This window comes from Pteropus alecto, unplaced genomic scaffold (genome assembly GCF_000325575.1).
Source record: "Pteropus alecto unplaced genomic scaffold, ASM32557v1 scaffold46, whole genome shotgun sequence".
In the NCBI taxonomy this organism is placed as follows: domain Eukaryota; kingdom Metazoa; phylum Chordata; class Mammalia; order Chiroptera; family Pteropodidae; genus Pteropus; species Pteropus alecto.
In genome coordinates this window covers 2,650,215-2,656,122 of record NW_006439231.1, presented here as the reverse complement: position 1 = coordinate 2,656,122, position 5,908 = coordinate 2,650,215, and the positions used below count along the sequence as shown (strand labels likewise).

Genomic DNA, 5,908 nt, shown 5'->3' with positions numbered 1-5,908 from the left:
GGAGGGGAGGGGAGGGGAAGCGAGTGGAGGGATGGGAGGGAGGGAGGATAAGGCAATAAAAAGCAAAAGCCTCAAAAAGCTTCAAATTGGAGAAGTCTTGAGCAGTCTCTCTTCCCCTGCTGCCTTTAATGGAAATAATCAACAGGAATACTGGATGATTACAGTATATTTTTTCTCTGTGAGAGAGGGAGATTATGTACTCAGAACCATAAAGCATTTTGCTGGAAAAATTAATTCAAATTTACTTGCATAGGAGCACTGTCATAAGAATTGAAAACAGCTGAAGAATGGTTAAGGATAAAAAAAAACACTCAGAAAAATACTTGGTTTTGGGTCTTGAGGACCTCTGCAAAACCAAGTTTTATTTAACATCTTCATTAATTAATGGCAAGATGAGAATTAAAAAAAAAAAAATCATTATGTTCACATCTGGAAACTGGTGCATATATCAATGAGAGCAGAGAATTTTTTTCAGAAGGAAAAGGATATTAGGCTAGATTTCACATCATTTGGCAGAGAAACATCTAGACAGAGAAAGAAATCCCCATATGCATAATGAGGAAAAAGAATATATTAGAATCCAGTATGAAACAGGTGGGAATTATATTAAGAAATAGTTGTTTGATGCAAGTGTATGCACAGATGTCTCACATCATAGGAAAGGTGACAGCAACTTCTATATGATGCTTTAAAAATGACCTCTGTTCTCATTTATGATCTCTGCTTGTTATGTAGACCAATAAAAAATCCATAAAAAAAAATAAACAGATCAGAAAAATTAAGCATTTGGGTAGAAAGTTAGATAAGGTGATGAGTATGAATATCATAGCTCTGTACACATTGCAATCTTGAGGAAAAAAATAGATAGGGCTTGGGCTGGAGGGAAGAAGAAGGATTTCCCAGCATGATCTGCTAACAGGGAGGAACAGTTAGTCCTAGAGCCATACTTTCCTGAAGAAGTAGAACTGAAACTGCCATCTGAAGGTCGAAGTCTTTAGCTAGTCAATTGCAGTTGGGTCTAGGAGAAGGGATTAACGAGAAGATATCATGGATAAAAGTCATTTTCCAGTTTTTATTTATAAGTTTCCCTACTATGTAGATAAAGGGTTTTAAGAGCCTCTAAAGAAGAAAATTTTTGCACTATTTTATAATGACTTTAAATATATAGAGAGAGTGACACCTAACAAATAATTGCATGTCTCAATCCTACTTTGCAAGAATACACTGTGACTATTGCTAATTCATTCAATATCATTGCATATATGAAAGACTAAATACAACATTTGTCTCATATGCCAAAGCAGAGCTGGGTATTTCAGAGAATTCTCATCATAATTGCTAAGTTTCCATGTAGGAAATCTAAATGCAAAATTGTGCTTCTTCTAAACTTTAGTGTATGCTTAATGACTATCTTGAATTCCTTAAATTATTTATCTTAATTACCTCATGGGTTCAGTGTGCTTTTGTTTTTCAAAAAATAATGAATACAAAGCTACTTTGAAAGAGAATTGTTCTTCATTATACTGGCATTTGCATTATATAGTATAATATCCATTCCCTTTAGAATTATTTGCTATCACTGTCCAAATAAAGAGCTTTTCTACATCCACTAATGTGTTCTTTTTTACCCACTTCAGCATTACTTTAATCTTTATTAGCCTTTCCATGCTCAGTGTGGGCCTCAATACTTGTCATTATCTTTCCCCTCCTTCAATAGAAAGAAAAGCCAAAGTAATGTTCTGGCAAAATTCACTCTGATCATAATCAAAATACAAGATCAGTAGTGTTCGAATTTTTGACTATTTCTCCTTACTCTTTGCCTTTAATTTTGGGAAGAAAGAATCATATACAAAATCTCCACGTACACTTTTGCCAAAATCAGAGCTTCAGAACAGAAAATCCAGTTTAAGTCTTTGGTGATTCAAAAGAACCCACATAACAAAGTATTCACAGTCCATTTTAGGTAATAGGAACTTGGGTTATTTTCAACTTCAAAAGTAAATACACAGGTTTTCTTACTCAAAAAAAATAAGAAAATAGAACAAAGTGACAATGCAACAAGAAACATCATCAACTCCTTTTTCAAGTGTCTTCTATTTAGGAGTACTGCTTGTTCTTTCTCCCCACAGGCAGACAGCAGCTTACTCTGTCTCCATTTTAGTATAAATATGATTTAAGTCAATATTCTGAAATCTCTCTCAAATGAATAAATTATTATGAATGATCCTAATAGTTCCTAAGATCAGCATAAGAAAAGACCTCAAAATGTTTATCCTCTTTGACTGGAAGAAGAAAAGATAGCAAAAATAAAGCCGAGCTTGTAATACAACTCAGAAGTAATGCCCAGGGGAATGTGGTGGCCTGCACATTACGTGCTACAGGAAGTACAGAGACCTCATTGGGGAAGAGGCAGATTCCACCAAAGCAAAAGAGGCAGGCATATCTTGTGATCATTTGTGAAAACACCATATGGGGAGGTAAAGAGCAACAGTGGAATTTCTAAGATGTAAGAGCATAATCTGCTCTAAACAAACACCATAACCATTATTTTATTCTCATATGAATAAGCCTTGAAAACACTTTCTAAAAATGTTCAGGAAATAAGGTTATTTACATTCTTGCTTAGATTATATAGATTAATCAATATTAAATGTTCCAGAAAGTGACTGAAATAACTCTAATGTAATTAGAAGGAAGCAAAACACATTTTGAGGGTGTGTACAGATAGCGTGGTAAAGCTACGGATATGAGATTGACAGTTTATGAGCAGAAAAAAAAAGAGAGAGGAAAGCCTAAATGAGAAAATACTTATAATAAAGTCTTTTGGGTCTACTGTTACTCAGCCATACAATTCAATCAGAAAATTGGGACAAATGCATTGTTATGAGGTTTACTCATCTCTTCTAAATACCTTCATCATTTTAATTAAAATGGGATTTTTATGCAAGATAACTTCTACTTCTAAAAAAAAATACTTATGTTCTTATAGGTTTTGCTTATCTTTTTTCTAAAGTCCAGATGTAGAATTTGCTACTATACATTTGTCATTTAAAGAGGAGGTAGAGAATTTCAGAAATGGAGTTCTTATGGTTATGGAACAGTGTTATTTTCAAAAATCTCATAATTGGGTATAAAAAATAGAGGGATATTCTATGATAAGATTATATGCACTATCGAACCACAAAAAAAAAAAAATGTTTACAACCGCTCCTTTCGATTTTATGCACAGAGCATGGAGTCCCACATTTAGATGTTGAGGCATGAAAACTCTTAAAGTTTATTTACTTCATTTAATAGCCAAATACCAAAAAGATAGATGAGTGGTTGTTGTTTTTAACTATCTAAATGTTGCTTTCTGGTTATATTTGAAAACAGCAATACAGAAGCAGCTTTTTAATCAACCATCATCTTTTCTATTTCTTTAGTGGTTTAGGGATCACATGGTACATTCAAATTAATTATCTTATTTTATCCTAAAAGCAACACCACAGGATAGATGATATAATAGCCACCCATCCCCACTTAACTGATAGTAAAGCTGAGAGTCACAGAGTTCTCAAAAATTACAGATATAGTTGAAAGTCAAGTCGTCCTTTTAATTATCTACCTATGACTCTATTTATCTAATTATATAATTAGATATATTATATACACAATATAACAAATGTAACTTATATATTTGAGCACCTATGTGGTATATATTTTTTTTCAAATACTTTATAATCTAGCTAGACTAGAATGAGATCTACTCTGGCTTATTTAAAACTTTTTTTGAGGTGAATTTCTCTTCAGCACCAATCCCTTTTTTATATAATCTAGAAGTCTTGGCACCATCGAGAACCTAGTCATGTCTCTAAAGTTCACCTCTTGTTTAAAATAATCAGTATTCTGAAAAACCTACATTTGAAATGGACTCAGTCTCCTACAACTGTATAACCTTGGGCAAGTCACTAACTCTTACGGAGTCTCATTTTCCTCTTCTACAAAAAAGAAGTAAGTATCTCTTTTTACATTGTCATTGTTAGTACTAATTGAAATTATGTACATGAAAGAGCATTGTTTTCCCTAACAAGACAATTAGAAATAGTAATATGATACCACATATGCTAAATACAATATAGTACATAGTGCTCTTTCCAGCTGGGTCACAAACTAACTGAATGACCTTAAGCAAATACTATCTGTCACCTTTCTACCACTTTTGTATATGTTTAGAAAAAAAGAAAAAGTTTCTTGGGGAATACTGCTAATTCTGGCTTTCTGAAACTTCTAACTAAACAGAAAAGCTGGAAATTTAGATTTTATATAAAGTCTCCCAATTTTAAATGCTCACAATGAATTCATACAAATATACTTACAGACAAAAACAAACAAAAAATCTGATGGACTGGTACATCTCTTAGTATGAGAAAATCAAAATACAGTAGGTCAAAGAAAGGGTGTTTACTGAGTGCCAACACTGTGCCAAGCTCTACTCTCAGTACCACTTATTTAATCTTTATGCAAAACTATATCTCATAATTTATGCCCCATTTCATAAATAAAACACAGTAAAATAAGTTGTCCTTCCAATAAACATTATCAAAGTTCTATTACATGGCAGGAAATGAGCCAAGTTTAGAAATACTGTAGAAGTGGTCGATATGAGATAACTGTAATAAGCCTAGGAGCTCACAAGCATAAAAAAATGATCGCAGGTGCAATGATTGATTCTAAGACGTGTATGAAACATGTGCATGACTACAAGAGATAAGCAAATGTTTTTCCTAAGTACTTGCTCAATTCTTAGGCCCAGATTTGGAGTAATGCTTTTTATCGTTTTAAGAAATAAAATAGGGGGTGGCTTCATAGTCTAGTTGTTAGCACGTCTGCTTTACAGGTAGAAAATCCTGGGTTCGCGCTCCAGGTGGAGCCATGGACCATATCCCGAGTGTGCCAAGCCCCGAGTGTGCCAGGCCCCGAGTGTGCCAGGCCCCGGGTGCGGCAGGCCCCGGGTGCGCCAGGCCCTGGGTGCATGTCGCAAGCATGTGGGAGCAGATGCCCTGCCTTCAGAGATCCGGTTGTTAACAGGACAAAAACGGCAACAACCATAGGTCAAGGGTGGAAGTGGAAGGGGAATTAAAAAGGGAGAAAAAAAAGAAATAAAATAATAAAATATTCATTCCTAAAGCCTAAAGTTCAGGAAAATGTAAGCTATTAAGATTGTTAGTATTACAAATATATTAATATGCATATTGTTAAAAAATGACTTACTTGATTTTCACCCAGACTTTATTTTTAATGTACACCAGTAAAAAAATTTACTAATAAAAACTATTGTTTATAAAATCTTCCAATGAAGCATTTTTTTCTGAAAGTTTTCAATAAAGAAAAATTCAAAAATTGAAAGAAAATTTTTGAATGATGACTGATCTAACAATCTGAGAAACTTTAAATCTCAATGAAATGTAAAGAAATTTCTTATAATATTTTCATTCTTTAATGTAATAAAGAAATACAAAATAAATTGGTCCCAGTGTTTAAATCAATACTGGTCACAGACTGACATTTACCTTTTATTTCCTTTTCAATATAACCAGGATAAGGGCAGATTAGCAGCAAATCCTTTCTGTTGTTGTTTTTACTCTTTTAAGATAAACCAATTCTAAAAGTTTGTTGGTTGCTTCAATCTAAAACTCTCCTGAATACCAAAGGCATTTTCACATTTCTTTATGGAGAATACTCGGAGAAGATAGATAATAATATATTTATTATTCAGTCATTGAAATCCCTTCCCTATTTGCCTGTTTTTCCCAGTCAGAGCTAATGTGAGGTCTCCACTCTCCTCATTACACACACATCCCTCTCTCTCAACAATATGTCCAGTGAATTTTCAACCATATGTGACATTTAACGTGATGTCTACTCA

General features: G+C 33.6%; 1 protein-coding gene across 1 annotated transcript in view; it reads right to left on the bottom strand.

The window, feature by feature from the left end:
* Nucleotides 1–5,908, bottom strand: part of LOC112483518 (ephrin type-A receptor 5-like) — a 60,047-nt gene that overhangs the window by 26,710 nt on the left and 27,429 nt on the right. The gene's annotated exons all lie outside the window — the stretch shown is intronic.